Here is a 22,362-nt window from a genome sequence, read left to right on the forward strand (position 1 = left end):
CTTGGAAAGAACTTCTACTTTATTAACAAAGACGACTAATGGTGTTGTAGTTAGTTCAGATAGAGTCTGCCTCCCAAGGTTCCTCAGTGGAACAGCATTGAGAGGTGGCACTGCCTGGGGGCAGGTTATAAATAGGGTCACGGGACACCACCTTTGAGTGCTTAGACCAGTCTTACAGAGTGGGCCTGTCATCATGAAACCAGGTTATTACATGGCAAGGTCATATCACATGCTAGCCTTTTGGTACACACATGTCCCTCTCCCCTTTACGATGAGTTGTGTGCCACCATGAAGCCCTCATCAGAAGCCAGTGTCATACCCTCAAACCTCTAGGACGGTGATCCAAATAAACCTCTTTTACAACCAATGCAGCCTCCAATGTTTTGTTATAGCAATATAAAGCCAACTCAGACAAATGATAACCCAAACCAAAGATTTTTTTAAATCAACCAACGCAGTTAATAAACTGACCTATTTCTCCGGTCCAAGTATGAAACTGATATAGTCAGCCATTCAATCTAATTGGATAAATAGAGATGGCACTGTGACTAATACCAGAGACCAAGGAGGCGTAGACATACCGATAAATAAAAGTTTTTGCCCTTAAGGAGATGAGGTATCAAGTTCGGCATATTTGACACACACCTTTGATTTCCAGTTAAAAGGAAGAGGTGGGTGAGTCTCTGTGAGTCTCAAGCTAGACCCTGTCAGACTGTGGGTGTAGGTCAGTGGTAGTGCACTTGGCTAGCACATGTGAGACCCTGGATTCAACCCCAGCACTGCAATTAAGAAAGACAGCAGGCTGAGGGATAGCTAAGCAGGTAAAGGGCTTGCCTCATAAGCATGAAGAAGACCCAAGTTCAATCCCCGGTACTCACAGAACCAAAGCCAGGTGTGGTGGCACTTGTAATCCCAGTGCTGAGCAGATGGTGACAAGAGGGTGCCTGGGGCTGGCCCCAGTGAGCCCCGCCCACTGGGAGAGCTCCAGGCCATGGAGAGATGCTGCCTTAAAATAAGATGGGGGTGGCGTTGTGGCTCATCGGGTAGAGTCACTTACCACACAAACCTGGTAACTGGAGTTCAATCCATGGAACCCACAGAAAGGTGGAAGAAGAAAAATGACAAATAGTTGTCCTCTGATCGCCACACATGCACACCCCATGGGAAACGCACATATGAGCATGCACACACACACACACACAAACACACACACACACATACACTCGCATATGCACACATTATGCATACACACTATAATATTTTTTTTTTAAGTAACAAGGTGATGGTGCCTGGGACGCACTACTTCACACCATCCTTTCATGATGATACAGTGAGGCCACATGGAGACTCCTAGAACAAACAGGTGCTCAAAAAGACAGTGATCCTCACTCTCCCACTCTGCCTAAGAAAACGAGGACTACAGGGCAAGGGATCTTTATATGGTCCTAGAAAGACAAGTGCGGGTTCAAGAGGAAGGGAAGAAGAGAGGTGGGCTGAGCAGAGCAGACCACAAAGCCCAGAAGTGATTTGAGCTGCAGGCTGGGCTGGGACATGTGGAGTCCTGGCAGCTTCAGCAAAGGCTTCGCCTCCCCCAGCATCAGTCCCACTTGCCGAGGGGGGTGTGGTACAACACCTGTGGGTCAAATGAACTAACTAGTGGGCACGAAATACCACTGTAGTTTGTTGTGGGATATTTGATCACACTGTGTGAAAGGCACCTTCGGATTAGTTTAATAAAGAGCTGAATGGCCAATAGCTAGGCAGGAGAGGTTAGGTGGGACTTCCAAGCTCAAAACGAATCTAGGCACCCAGAGACGCCAGCAAGACATGGAGCAAGTCAGACGTACAGACATGGAAAAAAAGGTTAAAAAAAAAAAAGTGGCAGAACATAGGTTAATAAAAACAAGTTAAGTTATAAGAGCTAGTTGAGAACAAACCTAAGCTAAAGGCCAAGCTTTCATAATTAATAATAAGTCTCTGTGTCATTATTTGGGGGCTGGCAGCCCAAAATAAAATCTGACAAGAAAGCTTGCTACAGTAGTTGAATATAAAATACCCAGGTGCTACTGAGAAGTGGTGGAAACATTAAGAGGTGGGGCCCAGTGAGAGGTCTTCCGGTGGTCTTTGGGGTAACATCTCCGAGAGGACACAGTCCCCTCCCCAGACACCTCTCTTTCTCCCCCTTTTTTTATTTTTTGTTTGTTTTTCAAGACAAGGTTTCTCTGTGTAGCCTTGGCTGTCCTGGAACTCACTCTGTAGACCAGGTTGGCCTTGAACTCACAGAGATCTGCCTGGCTCTGCCTCCCGAGTGCTGGGATTAAAGGCATGCGCCACCACCGCCCGGCTCTTCCTCCCTTTCTTAAAATGTCTCCCACCCGCCATGAAGTGGGCAACTCAGTTCATCACACAATCCCTGCCACACTGCTCTGCCTTGTCAGGGAGAGCTGACCATGGTGCAGAACTCCAAAACAACGAGCCAAAAGCCAATCTTTTCTTTTTGTAGGCTGATTGTCTCAGGTGTGACAGTATCAGAAAGCATAAGCACTTAGGGCAGTGCACAGGGCCATAGAATTGAACTGATCACATGAACACAGAAGGGGCAGTGGTAAGGGAGTCTCTAAAAAGAGGTCAGCAGTCCTGACAGTAGCTAGGAGGCAATGGTGGTCCAACTGATCTGAATCCAGCAGAGGCAACCACAGTGATGAGTTTGATAGCCTTTCATGACTGTCCCAAGCTCTAACCTTCCCTGAAGCAGCTCATCCTCAACTTGGGAACTGAAAGGAAGAGTTAGCATTTGAGAGGTTGCCAGTGGTCATCTAACTGGTTTTACCACAAGGACCTATTGAGGAAGGAGGCAATAAAAGAAATTACTTCCTGCTAGCAGGCAACCTTAATTACCCCACAGCAAGAGAAAAGGCAGATAGAGGCAGGTGGCATCCTGCAGGTGTGGCCCTCATCCAGCTCTGCCAGAAGTCTGAGCAGAAAGTGAGGCAGTTGTTTCCTCTCCACCAGACACAGGGCAGAGAGAAGACAGCTCTGAGTCACTGCGGAGGGGGTGGGGGTCTGAAGATGTGTGACTCCAGATAGTTTTCAGAAAGTGAATCATGGCCAGGCAGTGGTGTCGCATGCCTTTAATCCCAGCACTTGGGAGGCAGAGGCAGGTGGATCTCTGTGAGTTTGAGGCTAACCTGGTCTATATAGTAAGTTCCAGGCCAGCAAGGGCTATGGAGAGAGACCCTGTCTGGAAAGAAAACAGAAGCACAACAAAACAGAAAGTGAACCATAGAGGCAGGGAACCCGGGAACCACTACAAGGATTTGCCTGCATTGTGCCGTACAGGACCTCTAAGGCTCTATTCTCTATCAAAGTTGAGACTGTCACGGAAGAATGCGGTGTCTAAAATAGAGAAAGCATCACAACTATCAAGAAGGCTCACCACCACTATGTTCAGCCTGAGGCCCCAGATGCCTGGGACCCACCAACTTATCCCACCTGCAGGTCTCACTTGCTCTTAGAAGCTCAATCCTAGTTTCTACTGAAATGTTCCCAAGTTTTTCTAGACTTAATTTATTAAAATACCACTGACACCCACCAGCCATTCTTCTACCTCATCATGTTTTATTTTCTTCACACGACTTCTGGAGAGGTTCTTTGGTTGTTTAGTTGTTTTGTGTGTGCACGCACACACAAGCACACATAATGGAGTATGTTGCCATGGTGATCACAGGGAGACCAACAGACAAACTCTGTGGAGTCTGTTCTCTCCTTCCACCTTATGCAGGTTCCAGGAATTGCACTCAGACTGCAAGGCTTGCCCAATAAGCTCCTTTAACCAATGAACCATTCCAGCAACCTTGTTTTGTTATTGTGAGAAAGGGTCTCATGTAGTCTGATCTTAGACTTACTGGCCTTTTTCAAGGTCATCCTTCTGCCTCTACCTCCTTAGTGCAAGATTACAGGCACTGCCACTGTACCTAGTTTATGTGTTACTGGGGTGTCTTAGTTAGGGTTTCTATTGCTGCCACAAAACACCATGACCATAAAGCAAGGTGGGGAGGGCTTACACTTCCACATTGCTGTTCACCACTGAAGGAAGTCAGGACAAGAACTCAAACAGCAGGATCCTAGAGGCAGGAACTGATGCAGAGGCCATGGAGGGGTGCTGCTTACTGGCTTGCTCAGTCTGCTTCCTATAGAACCCAGGACCACCAGCCCAGATGGCACCACCTACAATGGGCTGAGCCCTCCCCCATTGATCACTAATGGAGAAAGTGCCTTACAGCTGGATCTCATGGTGGCATTTCCTCAGCTGAGACTCCTTCCTCTCTGATGACTCTAGCTTGCGTCAAGTTGACACACAAAACCAGCCAGTACATGGGGATTGAACCAAGGGTTGATGTATGGTAGACAGGCCCTCTACCAACTGATCTACATTCCCAGACCCTGCATACATGTTTCACAGTCTAAAATAAGCTTGCTCAGCACTTGTTGATTTTTTTTTTTAAATTGGCTTTTACACCTAATCTCCTCAAATAAAAGCCTGTGAGAATGGAAGCCCTGTGTTTTGTCTATTGCCACATCTTCCATATCTATCACAGGGCCCAGCACATCACGGTACCAATACTGGAAGACCAGAGAGAGAACAGAAGGAGAAGGCTAGGCACATTACATTTGGCCTTGATCCATGGAATTAGCAGAGGAAGTCCAGAAAGAACCCTGGCTCCCGCAGAAGTCTCAACAGCCATCAAAGTTGGACTCTATCTCCAAAATAAAACTCAGCCTCCGAGTTCACCATTTTCTGGCCTCTCTGTACATTTAAGGATTACAGGGGCTCCTTTCTCTCCCAGTCCACACTGTACCTAACACAGGACTGGCCTTTCAAAATCAAGTCCTCTAGGATTTCCTCTTGTTGACATGCTTGGACTGATGAACATAAATTCTAGTTTAAACCCCATTTACAGCAGTAGGTAGGCACAGCTGGAGAGTGCCCACAGTGTGATCCTTTCTCTGCTCTCAGAAAAGGACAGGGAGGCTGGTTAAAGAGGAGGAGTTTCTGATGCCATGACCAGCATGAGGACATCCCAGCCACCCATTAAGTCTTAGAAATGGTAGCTCCTTTCCCATTGTATAACAGCCTCAAACATCTGCCATCCTGGCATAACCATTTCACCAGGGAAATTTGTTCCAAATAAATGGGTCAAAAGAAGAAATGAACAGGGCACACAAAATATCAAAAACATGACATGAATCAAATCAGAAACCTCTCTCTAATGTCCCAAGATCCTGAAGGGGCACTCTGTTCTCATCTCACCCTGATTGATCTTACTTCCCCAAAATTCCTAATGGACTACAGACTTGTTCACTGCTTGAGCTTCTGCTCCTCTGTGGCTAGAAAATGGAAAAACACAGGCTATTTATTTCAGACATCAGAAAAGCAGCCAGAGGAGCCCTTTGAGACTGCATGTAGACTGCATTTGACCAGCCAATCACAGGGTTTCAGAAAGCAACAGCAAGCCAGCAGAAGAGAAAACACAGACCAAATCCACAGCATCCTGTTGAAGCCAGTACCATCCGTCATTACTCAGCAGAGACTTGAACACTGCTGTGCAGGCTGACAAAGGAGACTTTCCCTGGATGCAGGGACTCGGACAGCTGCAGAGCACAGAGTAGAGGGGCTAAGCCTCTGCCTCCCCGTGTGATACTAAACCAGCCACTCTCCCAAAGATTGCTTCACATGTGTGGCATGCAGAAAAATGACCCCAAGAGCTATCCATGCCTTGGTCCCCTTAGAAAGGAATCGTGACGTGCAGCAGGGTGAGGCCATGAGAACGCAGGTAAAGGGGTTTGTGGATGTGGTTCATGTTAGGGGTGCTGTGACAGAGAGAGCACCCTGGAATATCCAGCTAGACCCAACCGATCACAGGAACCTCTGAAAGTCAAGTGGAAGGCTAGAGAAGGGGTGCAGCCCTTTAGTACAGTTCCTCATAGTGCAGTGCCCTTACTGCTATTATTTTCGTAGCAACTTCTTATCTATATTTTTGCTACTGTTATGAACCATGATGTAAATATCTGATAGTTCCGATGGTCTTAAACAACCAACCCCTGTGAAAGGGCCGGTCATCTGGTCATGACTCCCAGACAGATGCCGACCTGTGGAGCTCTCCCGGAATAACAGTGTCCAAAGCTGCCAAGTTTAAGTCTGATAAATTGGGTCTGGAGGATGTGGGGGTTGCTGTTCTTGTTGTTGTTTGTAACTCAGGCTTTACATTTTTGTTCATCGTGAGGAGAGGGAGGGAATGTGTATGCCACAGTATAGCACATGTGTAGGTCAGAGGCAGCTTTGGGGAGTCTGCTTTCTCCTTCTACAGTGGATTCCTAGACTCAAACTCAAGTCACCAGACTTGCATGGCAAGTGTTTCTACCAGCTGAACCATCTGGCCAGCCTTGTTTTCTTTTTTCTTTTTTTTTAATTTTGTGTATATGTACACAGGTTTGTAACTGTGCGTGCAAGCGTGTACACATGCCAGCAAGCCTCCAGGATCTGCCTGTCTCCACCTCCCCTTCCTACCAACCCCACCCCACCCCCCAGTGCTGGAATCATAAGCACACACCACCATACCCAAGTTTTTCACATGGATTCTGGGAATCGAACTCAGGCCCTCAGGCTTGCCTGACAGACACTTCAGCCGTGAGCTATCTCCCCAGCTCTAAAGACAGCAAGTTATTGACGGTGCACAATCAGCTCCTAAGTGAATTTCCCTTTGTGCATGCACCTCAGTTTTGATATCAGTAACCACTAGAAATGAAGAAGCAGCTCACTTCTGAGGGTCTGGGCTGCCCTGGGAAACGGCTGGCTGTGTCTGCTGCTGCCATCCTGCCACCCACACTGTTCTGCTCTACCCTGTTCCAGGACGGTCCACGGCTGAAGAACATTAATAAAAATGCAGAAAAGAGTGAAATAACGAATAAAGTATGACACAACTGGAGATAATCATATCGAGTGAATTAATCCAATCTCAGAAGGACCAATATCAGGGGCTAGAGACACAGTTCAGCAGTTGAGAGCACTTGCTGTTCTTACTGAAGACCTGAGTTCAGTTCCCAGCACCCACATCAGGCTGCTCAAAACTACCTATGACTCCAGCTCCAAGACACCCACATACATGTGCACAAACACATATACAAACAAATAAAAATGAAATGCTTTAAGGACGGAAATTGCATGTGCTCTCTCATCTGAGGACTGGACTTCATACATTACACATGCACAGAGGATCTGAAAGTGGAAGCGAAGCTGCCCCAGAGAACAAAGGAAACGTGGGGGGGGGGTTAAGGAGAGGACAGTGAGTGTGGGAGATAACGCGCCATAATCCATATACACCTGCATGAAAATAGCCTTAGGTAACCCAATGTAAATTTTTTAGTAATTTTCAAATTTTAAAAATAGTATTAAAAGACAAAGGGTAATCATTTCAAAAAGTCCCGAGTTATCTTTGAAGATGACAGACAGGGCTCTTGTTTTGTCACTTCTAACGGCCTTGATCATACCTCAGAGCAATTAAATGAAGTCTAGGAGACCAAGAAGGAAGCCTCGACACTGAGTTAAGGTTGGGGACCTGAGAAGGTGAAGTGCAGCATGCTGATTAGCAATGTCTGCCTGGGGTCCAGAGGAGCAACACAGGCCAGACACTTGTTACTGACTCAAACTAGTTCAGGAAGTCTAATTTACTTTCCTCCTTTCTCCTCCTCCCTCGCTACTCCATTTGCCTTGATCCTGTATAGCGAGTCATATCCAGTCAGGCAACAGAATCCAAATCAATGGATAATGAAGCTCTATCTATAGACAACAGAAGTTGTGAGTATACAGTTTGAATCAGGCTTGCTATTATCTATGTGCAGGCAGCTCTAATTCTGATCTGGTCCCTGTCCTGACTACCCAGCACTTAGCCTTTAATATCCTGGTCCTTCCTGAGGTTCACCTACCTCCAAAAAGAACTTAAAGGGATCTAGGGGTCCCTGGTGATCCACAAGTATACTGGCAGATGAATTCTCACTTAATTTCTCCCATGTCATCCTGCAGTTAATGCAAGATTTGATCCCCATTTCTTCAGGGTTTGGAGAAGTTTGAAGGCTTGATATTGAAGCCAGATTGTCTGGTATCAGTATCACACTGTACCTTGCCAATGACTTCCTGTGTGACCGGAGCTCAGTTTGCTCACCTATTAAATGGAAGGAATGAGAGTCCTTCCCTAAGAGGATCATAGTAGAGACTAAATGAAAGAGTATGTGTAAAAGCTGAGAATCATGCCTGTAGGCTTATCATTCCATCATTCAGAATAAGTGGCCGGCTAGGGGGCCGCAGTATCACAGGGGGCAGTGATGTCAGCATCTATGCTTGTCTTAGACACTGTTCTGTTGTTGGGAAGAGACACCATGACCAAGGCAACTCTTATAAAACAAAAGAAAGCCTTTAACTGGGGGCTCGCTTCCAGTTTCAGAGGGTTAGTCCATAGTCACCATGGTGGAAAGCAGCAGGCATGCTGCTGGAGCAGTAGCTGAGAGAGACACTGGACCTGTCCTTTTGCAACCTCAAAGCCCATTCCCAGTGACACACCTCCTCCAACAAGGCCACACCTACCCCAATCCTCTGAATCCTTCTAATCCTTCACACACAGTTCCACTCCCTGGTGACTAAGTATTCAAATATGTGAGCCTATGTGGCCATTCTATTTAATACACCACACTCCTATAAACTATGGGAATGGGGAGTTGACTGGTGTCTATAATGCACTAGTAGTAAAACCAGTGTAAGGTCAAGCAAAACAAAGATCCTGTTTCCTTGGAGACATAGTTTGTATGCTTTAATCCATACGTAAGAAACAGACGCAGGTTTTTAAGATGAGACCACAGCAGGGCTGGAAAGCACCTGAGGGTGCCTTGGCCCCTTACCGCCTTGTCCTGTCACCCACTGGGGTCCAGCATCTGACCCAGCCACCGGTTTGTACTTTGGTTTGTCTCTGACACCTTGCCACAGCTTTTCACAGTGTTCTCTAGCCACACCAAGGGAAGGAGGGGAAATCCCCAGGCTTTTTGTGCAACAGAGCCCACAGTGGGGTTCTGAGGGGTCAGCTTCAGGGACTCCGTACAGCACAACTTGTCACCCTACAGTGTGACTCACAACCCCAGGGTGGCTTTGTGACTTTTTCAGTTCTCACCACAGAAGTCTGTGACAGCTAGAACTCAGCTGGGCTTTCTGTGTGCGTGTCTTACACAACCCAAAGAACACAGGCTGTGGTTAGCACAGACAAATAGGCATCTGTCCCACTCGACTTCCTCATCTGCCATATGAGGAAGACTGAGTACAGAGAAGGGAAATGCTCCAGTCCTGGTCGTTCTGAGATCTCCTGCTCCACAGAAAACTGCTCCTCCCATTCCACCCTGGAGGGGGGCTTTCTGCTCTCTCAGATCTCAGCAGATCGCAGCGGATGCTCTGGTGATCTTTCACAGGTGAACGGCAGCAGCTCTAGCGCAGCAGCCCTGGACTTTGAGTGGTTTAGTATTCACTGTCTGCCCGCAGACCAGAGAACTGACAGCCGCAGGATTCTGCTAGTCACGGAAAAACAAAAAAAAAAAAAAAAATAGAGCATCCAGACTACTCGATCAGAAAACTTCCTGACATCTGCACAGATTCTGACGTTTCGTACCTTCTATCCTTTACTCAGTGGATCGTCTGGAGCACCTACTATCTAACAGGCCCCGTGCCAGGTCCTGGGCATGCCTCAGAATCGAGGGCTGACGGATACACTCAAAGAACTGGAGAGAGGTACAAAGGAACCAGTAAAGCAGAAACTACGTTCTAACATCAGAGAGCCTGAAAAGGGAGCTTGGAAGAAAGGTCCCTCTCAAAGATACTTTCACTGTGTTTTCATTTGCTTCTAGTCTAGAAGGATGTTTTCCCCATTCCACTGTGACTAAACAGTTCACTGAGACGATGATGAAGTAACCAGAGACAGTACCTAGGCTAGAACCCAGGAGTCCTGAGGACAAACTGCCGGCTCCAGATTCCGGACTCTGATGATCCTGTTGTTTCTGGGGCTGCCCAAATCCTGCGCTGTACTCAGGAGCACCGAGCACCGGGGCTCAGGCGCTGAGCTGGGACGCCCAGCCCGGGCAGGGAGCAGGAGCTGCGGTGTCTGGGGTAGAACGAAAAGGCAGGAGCAGGGAAATCCTTGAGTAGCCATCTGCGAGTGGGCAGGGGTTCACCCACCAAGCCACGGCCTGCTAAGAGGCCCAAGACTGTGGGCAGAAGGTGGCTGGAACTTAGGGCTGACAGCGGAGGTAAGGGACAAGGGTGGGGAAAAGAAACTCAGAAGTAGCAAGGCAGGAGAGGACACCCGGTAAGGGCTACGCCAGGGCAGTCTCCAATCGGGAGAGCCCCACAAAAGACACTCTTCGGTCTCACTCACCCTCGATCCGAACCCGATCCACGCCTAGGCTTTACAAGCAGCAACCGGTACTCTTCCAGGTCCCCAGGATCGCAGGGGATCAAGCAGCTTCAAGCTACCCCAGCTCTGGAACCTCAGCTCCGCTGGCACCAGGAACGTGCTGGGACTCCCAAGTCCGGGAGCGCGCAGCAGAGGCTGGGATGCGTGCTCTGAACTCCACGCGCCACACGGATGACTCTGGAATGCACCGCCGCTAGGGACCGCCCCGGAAAGACTGATCCCCCAGCCTCAGCGCAAAGCGTGCTCTGCTCCTCCCAGCCTCCCCAGGACCGCTGTGAAGAAAATAACCTGGAGAAACTCAAAACCGTGGGGCTCCCCGCCGCAGTACACTCAGCCTGTACCCTTAAACAGGTCACTTCGTTTCTCAGGGGGCTTCCGTTCTCTGTGTGGTAAACAGAGGGGCTAGCCTACAGCATGTCCCCAAGATCCTTTCCAACAGCAGTCTACTGTCGGATTCAGGCTGTACCATCATGTCCTGCACGTAAGATCTTAAGATGCCTTGCTTGCCTCTGTTCTGCTAAGCTGGGATAGCAGCATAGTCCTCTTGTGACAACAGACTTAAAAGGACCAGTTGGTGGCCTGCCATAACACACCTCCATGTATTGTTTATTTTGTGATAACATGAAAGTCCAAGGTGATCAACACCCATTAGAATTCAGATCTGAGAGGCTGCCACTCCCTGTTTATTAGTGACCCACTTTCCACACAGGACAGTGCTAACTCCAAAGTCTCCTGCCTCACTCTATGATCCTATGATCCATGGAATGAAGGGGGACTTCCATTCATCTTTCTTTTTTTTTTTTTTTTTGGTTTTTCGAGACAGGGTTTCTCTGTGTAGCTTTGCGCCTTTCCTGGAACTCACTTGGTAGCCAGCTGGCTCGACTCACAGAGATCTGTGTCTGCTCCGAGTGCTGATTAAAGCGTGCGCACACCGCGCTCATCTTTCTTTTAATTTATTTATTTTTGAGACAGGGTCTCTCTAAACTTCCTGTCCTGGAACTTGCTATGTATACCAGCTGGCCTCGAACTAACAGAGATCTGACTGCCTCTGCCTGGGATTAAAGGCACATCAGATTTCCATTCATCTTCTTATTCTATAGCATTTCCTTCCATCTTACTCTTATGGAGGGTGGGGCACATAGGCAGACGCCAGTGCCTTAAAAAGTTGTGTTTCTTCCTTTTTCTAATGCATATAGCAACCATGCTGAGTTGCCCAGGATGACATCTGATCTGGTATAAGCCTTGACTTTTATCTCCCCACACACACACACACTGTTTCCTCCCACTCAGAGATGAGGTCAGCAGTAATGACAAGTCATTACCAGAAGCTTTAGAGTGAGGGCCATGAGGACAAAGGGGATTAGCATGGAAAGTAACTGGAGGAAAATTCTAAGAGTCATTTTTTGATCAACAGAGAAAATATGTGGTCCTCAGAACAAGTGCAATCCACATGACTGTTGGCTTCACTCTTGAGACGATGCAAGACCCAGGGCTGGAGCCAGCAATCAGGTGGTGTCTTTTCCATTTAGCAGGGTATCAAGATCTTTAATATTTATTTGCTCTGAGACCCAAACAGGAGGTCAAAAAATAAAAAGTCTTGAATTCCCTACCAGAAGCACATGACATTGTTTGTTGCCCAGCTGGACTGATGTTGAATCATATCTACATAACACTTTGTCTTTTCACTTATACGCATATATTCAACTGTGGGAGAAACAAGGTATACTGGGTTGGAATTGGAAAACTCAATTTCTGAGTCTGTCACTCACTAGCTAAAGGATCATAATGTCTTGCTTTCTTCACTTATAAAGTAGTAAAAATTACCCATCCATCCTGCCTGATACAATTAGGAATAAAGATTCCATTCATGTATCTTTTTACTTAAAACACTTGATTATCTCAACATTCTAGGCATAAAGAAGACAAACTATATACATATACATATACATATACATATACATATACATATACATATATATATATATCTTACTAGCACCTAAGAAATAGGTCAAATGCAATCTCCACAACGGAATACTGCCCATAACTCTGTCATATCATCTGGTTTTATGTTCTTTGTGGTTTCACAAACTGATATCATCTCACTCATTTATTTCTTAGGAAACTAAAATAAAACTAAAAATACTGTTCAACAAGCATAACGCGCGCACATGCATGCACGCACGCGCACACACACACACACATAACACACACATCTTTGTATACTGTTTTTGTATGCTTGACAAATCTTTGAGACTTTTCAATGTATCTGTTCTATTTACCACCTTATAAAATGCAGAAGGAACATGTCACCATAGGAAGTTTTATTACAATTGTTTTTAACTTCTGCTGGCCAGCTAAATGCTTCCATATTTCACACTCATTGTTTGCCCAGAGTTAGCTCTGTGAGGAAACAGGAGATAGAGACACTCAGCTTGTGCTTTATATGGATTATTGAGCCAAACTAAGAATGTAAACATGAATATTACATTTGTAAATGTGATGAGTGTTGTTTGATTTATCAATGAAATCATCAGTAATTTTGTCTGTGAATATGCCAGAATGTGAATGATAAGTAAAAGACAAAAACTGAATGAGTTACTTGTGAAAAAGAAAGTTCTGTTCATGTTGGTTTACAGCCTGAGCTTGGTCACAAGATTCCACAGTAGAAGGAGAGAATCAACTCCCAAAAGTTGTCCTCTGACCTCTGTACAATGTCAAGTCACATGTATACAGAGACTCATTCATACACATACAGAGAGAGGGAGAGAGAGAGAGAGAGAGAGAGAGAGAGAGAGAGAGAGAGAGAGAGAGAGAGAGAATGAATGAAGATAAATAAAAATTAATTTTTAATGAAATAAAATTTGAAAGTTCAAGTAAAATCATTTGGACAGAGTCAGACATTAACAAAATCTGAAAGGGAGGGAGCTCTATCCAAAGGCCATCGCTCAGATTAGCAGAGGGCGAAAGAGGCAGTTACTTTCAAGGATGACCACAGTTTGCTCCATCTTTGGGTTCAGCAGCAGAATCCATGTATCACAGAGCGTGAAGCCTTCCTCATGGAGCTGCGCATCCATCCTTTCTGCCTCCACTCTCACTCTTTACAGAGTATCACACTAACACTGGGGCTCCTACAGTCTCCCCTCTAAACCACCAACAGCTGCCTTTTTGGGTTTTTTGCAAGACTCCAAAAAAGCAGTATTCCCAGATTCTGCCAAAGCTTTCCCTTTTTCATAACTGATCACCCTTTCCATACACATGTCTCTAAAAAAAATATTTATTGTGCTTTCCCCACCACATCCAACAATCTGTCACAGGTAACATCCATTAATCACTTCAACAATCCACAAAAATATACTGATCGATAGCTATGAAGTATGTCTGAGGAAAATGGGGTATTCATCCTGCCCAACTGTCTGCAAGTTCAAAATGGTAACCTTGATCCATTTACTGTGATCAACTTTAGGGAAGTGCTTTCTATGATTGGATCATATATGAGTCAACAACCGCCTTCCACAAACTGAACTGTCTATGATGACATCCCTGCCTTGTTTCTTACAAAGAAAAAGAGGTCACTGAGGTTCCGAGATGCCTTTTTCTTTCCTTCATTACTCTGGCCACCAGCAATTACCTGGAATGCTTATCAACAGGCATCCTCTGAACAGGGACTCACCTAGTGTCTTCATTACTCTTCTGTTGCCATGGTAAACACCATGACCAAAAGCAACTTTGGAAAGTAAGGATTTACTTGGCTTCCATGTCCCACTCACAGTTCATCATTCAGGCAAGCCAGGGCAGGAACTCAAGCAGGGCAGGAACCTGGAAGCAGAAACTGAAGCAGAAGACATGGAGGAATGTTTATTGGCTTTCTCCCCATGGCTTGCTCAGTTTGCTTTCTTATACAACATAGGACCACCTGCCCAAGGCTGGCACCTCCTAAGGTAAGCTGGGCCCTCCCACATCAATCCTTAACCAAGACAATACAGGCCTACAGGCCAACCTGATGGAGGCATTTTCTCAATTGAAAGTCCCTCTTTCCAAGCTATGTCTAGGTTTGTGTCAAATTGACTTGTAAAATAACTAACCACCCACAAAAGTTTCTTTAGTGGAAAACTTGCCCTGCCAAACCTTCCACAGTCAAGTAGCCAGGACTGCACTCTTCCAGAACCTGAACTACAGCTTCTTGGCAGCCTCTTCAGCCTTGGCCCAAACACATCAGAGGCAGCAGGGCATCTCCTGCTGTGTTTAGGAGAGTGGCACAAAAAGCAGACTGGAGAGTGGCACCTGAAATTAGATATTTTTAATGACCTTGTTGCTGTGGAATAATCCTTCTGTGCACTGTGTGAATACATGTCACTATGATTGGTTTAATAAACAAGCTGACTGGCCAATAGCCGAACAGGATAAAGTTAGGCAGGAGAGCCAAACTGAGAATGATGGGATAAGGAAGGGTGGAGTCACAAGCAGAAGCTAGGAGAAGCAAAATGGACATGTCATACTGAGAAAAAGTACCAAGCCCAGTGGCAAGGCACAGATTAAAAAAATACGGGTTAATTTAAATGTAAGAGATTGTGATTGATAAAGCTTTCATGGGGATCAGAGAACAGAACAGCCACTAGATTACACACAGAGGTCAGGCAGTGGTAGCACAAACCTTTAATCCTAGCATTCCGGAGGCAGAGATCTATCTGGATCTCTGTGAGTTCAAAGCCACACTGGGAACTGAGCCAGGCAGTGGTGACACACACCTTTAATCCCAGCACTTGAGATCCCATGTCTTTGCCTGGGAAGGACACATGTCTTTAATCCCAAGAAGTAATATGGCAAGACATAGAAAGGTATATAAGGCATGAAGAAACAGGAACTCACGCTCTTGAGGCTGAGGACCAGGAACTAGAGGCTTTTAAGCAGTTCAACTAAGACCCTTTTGGGTAAGGACTCAGAGGCTTTCAGTCTGAGGAAACAGGAACTCACTCGCTCTTTTGATGGAGGATTGTGTAGGGGTAAGAACTAGTGGCTTGCTGCTCTGCCTCTCTGATCTTTCAACTTATACCCCAATATCTGGCTCTGGGTTTTTTAGTATAAGACCTTTTAAGATTCGTGTTACAAGAGTTAGCTAGTAACAAGCCTGAGCTACTGGCTGAGCATTTATAAGTAATCTTAAGTCTCCATGTTGGTTATTTGGGAGCAGGTGCTCAGGACATGAAAACTCCACCTACACCTTGCTCACTAAACAACCCCTCAGGATTGAGGAGTAATGTGTTTACCGAGTCCCTAGATATACTGCTGTCTGAATAAACTCAAAGATTCTGTTCTCTCCTTATCCGGATATAGTAGGTAAACTTATTTTATAATCAAAGCCTCCACAGACTTTTATACAGAATAAATGTCATTTCATTGGGTGTTACCCTTAATCCCTAAGGAATAATTGTACTTCTAGTGAGGAAGCAAGGCTACAAAGCCCTCCAGGGAAATAACTCTGGTGTCTACTCTGAGACTTACATAAGGTCCCAACAGGCACTAACAGATAGCTGTGAAGTTCATTTGCTGAAGAGCCAGCAGTATTAGCAAATGGTGAGAACCCAGAGAAAAGAGGAATCCACTCACTTTAATACAAGACTTAATGGAGATCAGTTTCTTGGCTTTGATATCCTAGTATTAGACTGGACATCAAAGAAGTGTTTTAAAGGTGGGAAATAGAACTCACTTGTCAGAGTGATTGCTAGCATGCATAAAGCCCTTGGTTCAATCTCCAGTACAGCAACAATAACAACAACAACAATAATAATAATAAGATGATCAAGCATTACACTGAAAAATATTCACTGGACACCACACCATGGCAGTGAGAGGAACAGAATGACAACAACAGCAACAGAAAACAAAGCTAAAAAAAAGCGAGTGCTGAAAAGACGCCCCAGCTGATACAGTGGTTGATGTGCAGACCTGCACATGTGAGTTTGAGCTTCAGAACCCACACTGAAAAGGCCAGGCATCATGCTGCGCACTTGTAATTCCAAGTGTAGAACTACAGGGCTGCAGCACCACCCTGTGCTTACACAAGTCAAAAACTGTAAACTTTTCTACAAAACTGTTAAATAAGACAAAACTCCATTTTAAATAAGTTTCTGAAGAAGGTACTTGGCTGAAATTCAAATTCTTCCAGAGTTAGCACTTCTTAAAATCAAATATATGTTCAGTTTCACTTTCTGCTAAAATTTGCATTCCACTTAGGAATCAAATCAGCCAAGTGTATAAGAATGGATGCCAAGACTATCCACTCCACATGAGGTTCAGGACCTCTTTGTATTGTAAATAAAAACCCAGCAGAACCCCCTACTGTTTGTGCTCACCTGCTTGATTTGGCATGACTATGTACCTTTTGGAAAAGTAAGTAAAACTTTTTTTTTAATCTTAGTCCCATTTCTTAAGAAAAAAATGTTCATTTATTTTATTTTTATGTGTATGGGTGTTCTGCCTGTAGGCCTGTATGCCTGGGGCCCCCAGAGGTCAGAAGAGAATGTCAGATTCCCAGGAAATGGAGTTACTCATGGTTGTGAACCACCATCTAGATGCTGGTAACTGATTCTCTGGTCATCTGCAAGAGCAACAGATGCTCTTAACCACAGAACCATCTCTCCAGCTACCCAGACACACCTCTTACATGCAGTGCGAGGAACTGAAAACAGAACTTCACATGTGCTTAGCGAACTGAACTATCGCCAAAGCCCAGAAGACTTTTCTTTAAAACAAAATCAATTAGCCTTTACTGGCATCGAACAAGAAAGACTCATATTGCTAAACATGCTTATGAAACAGAAGTCAGAAATGGAAGACGGAACCATATTACAGACCTTTTAGAAATGAAAAGAATTACAAGGGAAACTACTGTGACTAACTCTTTTCTTCTAATTTAGATAAATGGAAATTTCCTAGAAAAAAAAAAAAACAGTATTTAGCAAAGCCAACTGTGGTGGTTTGAACAAGAAAGCCCACCCCCAATAGGCTCATCTATTCGAATGCTTAGTCATCAGGGAGTGGTACTACTTGAGAAAGATTAGGAGGTGTGGCCTTGTTGGAGTAGGTGTGGCCTTGTGGGAGCAACTGTGTCACTGGGGGTGGGCTTTGACGTTTCAAAAGCCCAAGATAGGCGCAGTGGCTCTCTCTTCCAGCTGCCTGAGGATCCAGATGTAGAACTCTCAGCTTCTTCTCCAGCATCATGTTTGCCTGCATGCTGCCATGCTCCCCTCCATGATGATAATGGACTAAACCTGTGTGTAACACAAATTGCTAAATGGTCTTATTAACCCAGAGCCAGATATTCGGGCAAAAGCTGAAAGATCAGAAAAGCAGAGCAAGCCTGCCACTAGTTCTTACCTCTACGAAATCCTCAGTCTAAAGAGAGCAAGTTCCTGTTTCCTCACGCCTTATATACCTTTCTGTGTCCTGTCATATTACTTCCTGGGATTAAAAGCGTATGTGCTTCCCAAGCAGAGGCATGAGATCTCAAGTAATAGGATTAAAGGTGTGTGCCACCACTGCCTGGCTCAGTTCCCAGTGTGGCTTTGAACTCACAGAGATCCAGAGGCTCTCTGCCTCCAGAGTGATAGGATTAAAGGTGTGTGACACTATTGTCTGACCTCTATGTCTACTCTAGTGGCTGGCTCTGTCCTCTGGTCCCCAGATGAGTTTATTAGGATACACAACAGATCACTACACCTCTGAAACTGTAAGCCAGCCCAATTAAATGCTTTATTATAAAGAGTTGACACAGTCATGGTGTCTCTTTACAGCAACAGAACAGTGACTAAGACACTGACTAAAGAAACAAAAAGTCTGAATAAACCCCAAATAAAGAGACTGGATTAATAATTAAAAACAAGAAATGGGGCTGGAGAGATGACTCAGAGGTTAAGAGCACCGATTGCTCTTCAAGAGGTCCTGAGTTCAATTCCCAGCACACACATGGTGGCTTACAACCATCTGTAATGAGATCTGGTGCCCTCTTCTGTATACATAATAAATAAATCTTAAAAAAAAAAAAAAAAAAACAAGAAACACCCTCCATAAAAATCCTAGAACCAGAGTTCTCTAGAGGAACAGAACTGTAGTCAGAAGTTTTCCTGTGTTTTGCCTGGCCCGTGGTCAGGACAAATCTCTCCCACTCACATCCCCCAAGTAAACACACAGAGGCTTATATTAAGTATAACCTTTCAGCCATTAGCTCAGGCTTATTACTGACTAGCTCTTACACTTAAACTCAGCCCATCTCTGTTAATCTATACATCTCCACGTGTTATGTGGCTTTACCTGTGTGCCATTACATGCTGCTCCTTGAACAGCAGGCTGGCATCTCCTCACTCAGCCTTCCTCTTCCCAGAATTCTCCTTGTCTGCTTATCCCATCTATACTTCCTACCTGGCTAATGGCCAATCAGTGTTTTATTAAACCAGTGTACAAAAGCATTATCCCACAGCACAGAACTGATAGAATGAATGTGTGTGTGTGTGTGTGTGTGTGTGTGTGTGTGTGTGTGTGTGTAATATGTGTGTGATATAAATACTATTAAATAATATATATGGGAGTTATTACAGTGGCATGCAATGGTCCAGCTAGTCCAACAATGGCTGTCTATCAACAGTAGCTGTTCAGTCTATGAGGCTGGATATCTCAACTGGCCTTCCGTATATTCCAGATTCCCAAAGAAGTATGCTCTAATGCCACGGAAGGAATGAACTTGCCATCAAGAGTGAGGGCAAGCAGGCAAAGAGCAAGTACTTCCTTCTCCAGTGTCATTTATTAGGCTGCCCACTAGAAGATGTGGCCCAGATTTAAGGTGGATTGTCCCACCTCAAAAGATCCAGATTTAGGGTGAATCTTCCCCACTCCAAACAATTAAATCAAGAAAACTCTCTCACAGGTGTCCCAGCCTCTTGGGTTTTAGCTAATTCCAGACACAGTCAAGTTGACAACCAAGAAAAGGCATCACTCTGGCTAGGAGTACTTACAGATTTTGCAAGGACTCAAGTTCAGTTCCCAGCACCCAGATGGTAGCCCACAACCACCTGTAATTCCAGTTCCAGGAGATCCCTCTTCTGACTTCTTCAGGCTCCTGCACACACGTGGTGCAAACACATGCACTCAGGCACACACACTCAATAAAACATAAACATAAAAATAAATAAATTTGTTAAAAACCCAGGACCAGATGACTTCCTAGGCCAGTCTAGTAAACATTTGAAAAATTAATATACTAAGTGACTCTTGGACATGCTTCATTCTTTCCCTCAGCCCTCTTTCATCCTATTAATCCCTCTGTTTAAAACTATATTAAAATGTCTCAATAAACTTCAACTCTGATTCATATAAATATGATATATGTCAGTTTTTCCAAAACACAGAAGTGAATAGCTATGATTTCATTACTTTTCTTACTGCTGTGACCTGACAATCTAAGGGCTCCTTTGGGCTCACTGCTTGAAGGTATCATCCAGCCCTGCAGGGAAGCACGGCAGGAAGAGCAGCTCCAGCTGTGGCTGCAGGGTCACCAGGCAGCTAGTCATGCTGCATCCACAGGCAGGAACCAGAGAGGAATGCTAGTGCCCAGCAGGCTTTCCTACACCTCTTCCTTCCTTTATTCAGTTCTAAGTTTGGCCATTTAACCTGAAAAAATAATGGGAAGGGGTTCATCACTTCTATTGTAGGGTTCAATTTTACTGTATTTTAAAAATCCATTCTGTGTGCATGTGGTTTGTGAATAGGAGCAAGCATGCAAAGGCGGAGGTAGAGGTAGACAGAGGACAGCTTTCAGGAATCAGTCCTCTCCTACTCTATGGGTCCTGGGGATTGAACTTTGGTTGTCAGACTTGACAGCAGGTGCTTTATATCCTGAGCTATCTCAAAGGCCCTCTGTGATCATATTTTTAAAGATTTGCGACAGGGTCTTATGAGACCAAGACTGTCCTTGAACTCTTCATCCCCCTACCACTACCTCTCAAGTGCTAGGATTACAGGCATGTATGGCCAGGTCTGGCTCACAAAAAACTTTGGAAGTTTGTCATTATAGAAGTGTACCGGTAAGAAAAAACATTGAGAAGTAAATCAGAGGGTAACCAGCTGTCCCATCTACGTCATACTACAGCATGTCAAGAGGCCATCTGACTCTGGGAAACAGCTGTTGCTTGGTTCACCATACTGTCAATTAAGAGTCCGACAATTGACAACCCCGTAAAGTTAGCTGCTAACTTGTAGACAGCTGAGCGCAGTACAAGTGGGTTTTTATCTGTTCGTTCCAGGAAAGATATAGATGATTTTTACCAGATAGCAAAAATAACTAAAGGTTGTGTTTCTATTGCTCTGAACTCAGGCCATTCTTCACAAATGTCAAAAATCTCTAAGTAAATGCAAGTTGAGGGTGTGGTTCAGAATTTTTTGAAAAATGATTTTGAATGCTTCTTCTGCATTTACCTCATTGCCTTGGCCACATACTTAATGTCTGTGAGCCTCGGTTTTCCCTTCTGTAAAAAACGTTACATGCCTATCTCAGGGCGTTGTAAGAGGACAAAAGAGGATCGGTGAAACCAAAAGGTGTCATAAGGTTAAAAAGTGTGTTACTAGAAAGTATTACTTATGGGTGGACACAGTATATATGAATAACAGCCTTGATCTGTATTCTATGTACAAGTCTTCTCTTCCTAAATTTTTATTAAATTGAAATCCTGCTTGTCCAAAACTAAAGGGAAATTAAAGTCTAATCCGAGCTCTCTTTTTATCCAGGCATAGTGATGCATACCTGTGATCCCAGCACTAGCAAAGCTAGAGGAAGGACTGAAAGTTTAAGGCCAGCCTTGGCTTCATTAAAAATTCCAGGCCAGACTGGCTGGAGATAGAGACCCTTGCTCAAATACGTTAACACAAAACTAATTACATTTTCTTTTGAAACACTAGCATTAAGGAGCAGAATAAGCTCTAGCCAATGATTTAATGAACAAATGAATGAAAAGCCACCTAAGAAATTTCTTGCTGTCAGGCGGTGGTGGTGCATGCCTTTAATCCCAGCACTTGGGAGGCAGAGCCAGGTGGATCTCTGTGAGTTCAAGGCCGGCCTGGGCTACAGAGCAAGATCTAGGACAGGCACCAAAACTACACAGAGAAACCCTGTCTCGAAAAATCAAAAAAAAAAAAAAAAAGAGAGAGAAATTTCTTTCTAACTTTGAGTTTATGTCTAGGTGAAAGTTAGATGCTTAAAAACCTATTAAAATCAGAGTTCTTCAGGGAATCAGTTTGACAGGTGTGTGTTTAGGAAGGGAGAAAGAGAGGAAAAGGAGTGGGGGATTGCTTTTAAGGAACTGAAGAACTGGCTACCGTGAATGTGGAGGCTGGCAGGACAGGCCAAGTAGATCAGAAACACAAAATGAACTAATGTTGTGTTGGAATCCAAAGGCAATCTGTTAGCAGAATCCCCTGATCCTTTTTCCTTAAGGCCCGGAGCTGACTGGCTGAGGCAGAACCAGATTTAAGAGGGAAATCTAGATTACTTAAAACCCATTTAAATCGTAATCTCATCTCAGAAATAACTTTCCCAACAATAGCTAGACATGTTTAACCAACATATTGAGTACTGTGGTCTAGCAAAATTAACACACAAAGTTACCTAAAACACTCTTTGTCTCCTCTGTCCACCCGCCTGAAGAAAACCAAGACCAGTTAATGGTATGTCTAGAACACAAAGTGCCTTTACAATAAGAAGAAACAAGACAGAATTGATAGAACTGCAAGGAAATGGGATGCGGGGTCTAAAGATGCGGGCAGGAGTCATGTCAGCTTTTGAACCCTAAACAACCCCGTATGGTATGTTCTG

The 22,362-nt window shown here is 44.8% G+C and overlaps 1 protein-coding gene across 2 annotated transcripts in view; it reads right to left on the reverse strand.

The window, feature by feature from the left end:
* The window catches only part of Smim3 (small integral membrane protein 3), a 54,473-nt gene that overhangs the window by 18,586 nt on the left and 13,525 nt on the right, over positions 1–22,362 (reverse strand). Inside the window, exon 1 of one of the 2 annotated variants that reach the window (XM_028890108.2) lies at positions 10,467–10,983. The exons of the other annotated variant lie outside the window; for it this stretch is intronic. The gene's annotated coding sequence lies outside the window, so the exon portion shown is untranslated. Of the gene's footprint in view, positions 1–10,466; positions 10,984–22,362 lie in introns of those variants that run through there. 2 annotated transcript variants of the gene reach the window in all.

The sequence above is a fragment of the Peromyscus leucopus genome, chromosome 19 (genome assembly GCF_004664715.2).
Source record: "Peromyscus leucopus breed LL Stock chromosome 19, UCI_PerLeu_2.1, whole genome shotgun sequence".
NCBI classification, from domain to species: Eukaryota; Metazoa; Chordata; class Mammalia; order Rodentia; family Cricetidae; genus Peromyscus; species Peromyscus leucopus.